The sequence below is a fragment of the Teleopsis dalmanni genome, chromosome 1, assembly GCF_002237135.1.
Source record: "Teleopsis dalmanni isolate 2A chromosome 1, ASM223713v2, whole genome shotgun sequence".
Lineage (NCBI taxonomy): Eukaryota > Metazoa > Arthropoda > Insecta > Diptera > Diopsidae > Teleopsis > Teleopsis dalmanni.
In genome coordinates, this window is record NC_051846.1 from 155,345,876 (window position 1) to 155,350,141 (window position 4,266).

The 4,266-nt window shown below is 24.0% G+C and overlaps 1 long non-coding RNA gene across 1 annotated transcript; it reads right to left on the minus strand.

Moving 5' to 3' along the window:
• Positions 1–1,696: 1,696 nt before the first annotated feature.
• LOC119669473 lies at positions 1,697–3,977 on the minus strand. The gene is made up of 5 exons (XR_005251610.1): positions 3,590–3,977; positions 3,275–3,528; positions 2,534–2,862; positions 2,332–2,480; positions 1,697–1,968 (listed from the first exon to the last, which is right to left on the minus strand). It is a non-coding gene; the product is annotated as an uncharacterized LOC119669473 (long non-coding RNA).
• Between the last annotated feature and the right edge of the window lie 289 nt (positions 3,978–4,266).

The window sequence follows — 4,266 nt, forward strand, 5'->3', positions numbered from 1 at the left end:
TCGCAGCACATGTCCAAAAAAATACAGATTAATTTAGACGAAAAAGCAATCAAAGCAACTATTAAATTAAAAAAAATAATAGAAACAATCTCAAACCCAAATTTAGAAAACAAAATATAGAAGAGAATTTAGGAAAAAAAAGTTAGAATATATAAAAAAAACAGATTAATTCATAGACAATATTAAAATCTAATTAATTTTTAGATAATGTAACTATTTATAATAATGATTTTGATAACAATGGTCACAACGGATATAGCAGATTATACACGAGAAGACTTTGTACTTTGTACGGTAAAGCAGCAATCTATGATCATATAATTAACTTAACATATTATGCTAACATAATAGAACAAGTTTAACACACATTAGATAGATTAAAAATGGATTTTGTCAACACGGATAATAAAATCAACTATGTCAACATTGACACTGATATTTATATAATCAAAACACCTTTTACACAGAATAAAAATTTACAGAAATAGACGAGAAATCAATGAAATAATGACCTTATGGAAGTGAATTGCAGGTTCACCTGACCACGCTGACTTTGTTAAAATTAAAAATAAAATAGAAGAACTAGTACAGAATAATAACCAACAATTTATTACAAACTCGACAATTTTTAAAGCAATAACTGTACTAAATACAATTATAAAGAACTTGAACAGTAACACCCAGTTTTTCAGAATGACAAAACAACGAAATAAATTAATAATGGACGAAATAGAAAACATATTACAAACCATAATGTTAGCAAAAATCGAAACTCACAATACAGCCATTCTAAATTTAAAAGAAATTCAGTACATAACTAAACACGAACATGACACCGTTACTCTAACTGACTTAATGGACGTTTCAAACTTTAAAGTTCTTCAAAATAATGATTTAATCGTAATATATATGAAGTATCCTATTATAAAACAAAATTGTTTATAATTTCATTGTTAAATTAAAACCACTTCTTAACTCATGAATTGTAATAAGAAAATGTAACTTATAAATTGTAAAATATAAAATAGAAAATAAAATATTTTTTAAAAAAAACAAAATTTGATTTTGAATAAATTAATTTGCATACATGGTATGAATACATTAATAAACGAATTTGAAATGGAATTCAAATTAAATTCAATAATTATATCCTATTTATATTACAATGATATTTTATTATTCAAGATAAGATAAATATAAGAGTTAATTTTTCTTATTTCTCAAATGAGTTAAATGTATTAAATTTGAATCTGCAATTACTTTAAATATATAATTAATTATTTAATATAAAAATTAGTTAAATTTATTAACTAATAAACTCTTTGGTGTTATTTTTTTTTATGACAATATTTCTTAACGATTTGTGAATTTTTTTTCTTTGCTTATTTTGTGTTTTATTTCATTAAATAATAATAATAGATAATAATGTGATATTAAAATCAAAGAAACTTAAACTAATGTAATTTAATATAAGTTATTATTTTAAATAAATGTTTAAATAGTTTTTATGAACTTAAAGGCAGATTGCTATACACTAAAAACTAAGTTAACAATATAACACTGGCAGCGAGTATAAAAATTGTTATAGAAACCAATTTTTTCAAACAGAATTTTATTTAAACTTTATGTAATATTAAGTTTCTTTGATTTTAAATATTTTCAAACAATTTTTAAACATATTTTCAGGTAGTAACTATTGAATTTTATATAGTCCATCACATTAAAAATAAATATATAAGTATAAAAAACATGCACTTAGCTTTGGATGACTTGCTTTCGTTTTGATTTTTTTTGAAGATAATGTTGTTCCATTGTTATTTGTTTTACGTTGCGTTTAAGTATTGTTCCAGTAAACTATTATGTCCACAATAATTTAACACTTCATTGAGACAGTAGTTGACAATATAATAGGACAGGATCATTAAAAAAATATGTTTCAACATAACAACGAATGATACGTTGGAAAGTCTGTAAACAAAAAAAAATTTATTATTTCTAATATAAATTATTACCAAACAAAATAAAAAATTGAAATAGTTAATAGTTTGCTTATTTAACAATATTATTTAAGTTATTAATGGTTTGCGTAAAACTAAATAAACAACAACTAGTTGGTTATTTTTTTATGTTTTCATAATCAATTATAATAACATATTCCGCCTTGAGGAGGAAGTCAAATAGACATCGAAATGTTGTGGATATTTATATAGACAATAACTACATAAATAAAAATAAAGTATGATATCTCAACTAAGAGGTTTTTTAGTTATTTTCATATAAGTCTTTAACAACATAAATAATAAAATCAAAAAAAAAATTGTTTAAACTTACGATTTCAATTTCGTAGTACAAAATCCATTACATGTTTTGATCGTCAATCCAACCTCAACATAGTATTTAATGTATATTTAAGTTAAACATTTCCACAATGTATCAGCAAACAATTACAATATAGTGTAGTAATACTTTACTTCTTTTCTCTGGAAATATAAGGATAAATAAATCAATTTTAAAAAATAAATAAAATACGTACATGTTAAGAGCACGTGCTGCATTAATTTGTGACTGATTATTCCAATAGATTTGATCACAGCGTCATACTTAGGGTGATTAAGGTTTATTATAGTTTATTATTGTTTTTATATATTATTTTAATACATGTATATTTATCGGAAGTTTGTCGTTTTTAATTTACAATTCTTTAAATACCAATATAATGTAATTTGGAATACATAAGATTTCATTATTTCTGACATTTCAAAATATTTATATAAATAACATGTCCTGGCATTGAAATCGTCATACTTCCAGTATATTGATTCTACAGCGTCCAAATGTCCAAATGCATCGCTATATAACGAACTAGAAAATTTAAAAATATATTATTATAAATTATAATAATTTAATATTTAGATTAAAACTAAACACAACAAAAGAACACTGTTTTTCAGTATCCATTATTGAACTCAAGTCTTTTAAGTACACAACCAAACTTTGAGATTATATCAATTATTGAGACATATCAAATTAACATAAAATCTTGATTCCTTATCTAATGGCTATTCGCTACTGTGACTACCAATTCTATAAAAATTGATGTTCCTTAAAGATTTTTGGTCGTCACTTTAAAAGGTTTCTTTGTACAGGCGACACATAAAACCATAGTTTTGTATGTTGTGGAAAATAAACAAATAATTTATTTACATACATATACAAAGGTGAATTAAACAATAAATAAAAGGACTAAAAATACAAATGCTTAGCATATACTTACAATTTGATTGATGATCGAATATCCAAACTCTGAGGATTCCTTGAGTTTGAATTCGCGAAATAAAATCCAAAATTGTAATTTATAATTTAAAGCCTTTGCTTAAAAGCAAACTATTTTGTTGTTTTCCATATATTCAGTATGTGCCTTGCGTTGCTGTAATGTTCATGGATGAATGCCAACTGCATATATCACAATTAATGATAAAAAAATATTTTAGTTGTGGATGACCAATCCAATATAGATATTTCCAAAATCTAAAGTAGCAACATGGTTTTACAAACATCAGACTATAAAAATTATAATTAAAATGCTTACCTTATGAAACGCTGTTATTTTTCTTTATAATTTTTAACTTTAAATCAGTGCAGGTTTTTAAGACAGTATCACATTTCTGGATAACAATAACAATGTCTTCACTATTTAAGAATATCAAAAGACATTTGATTTTAATTTAATTCTAATATTGCATAAAGCTCAGTTTCGTTGTATTTTAATGTAATCTTGACACAATAAAAGAACACTAAACTTTACAACACAGCTAAATTATTTGTATTAATTTATTTTTATTATAAAACTTTTATTATAACAACGATGTTTACAAAAATATTCCACAAATATCCACTAAACTGCCGGTTGTGTTAACTAAACGCCTCACAGATGCTTACGCCAAACAGACATCAACAATTAACCTCGCTGTCAATTTACCATCATTTAGGGCTGCCAACATCTATAACATTTTGAACAAAAAATGTGTTAAAGTTAGCATTCATTGCTGAATACAATTAGAGTCCTTACGATACATATTTAGCATGCTATAATATAAACAAAATAACTAATAAGTTAAAGTGTCAATTATGTGCTAAATATCATATATCAAATTATGATAGTTTAGCTAATTAATTTGTCAATTCGTATGTAATTTTCTTAAATACTAAATTTCAACTGCCAAATCATTTCATACTACGGTCGTGTGCGAGTTCGAGTAAAGTGAT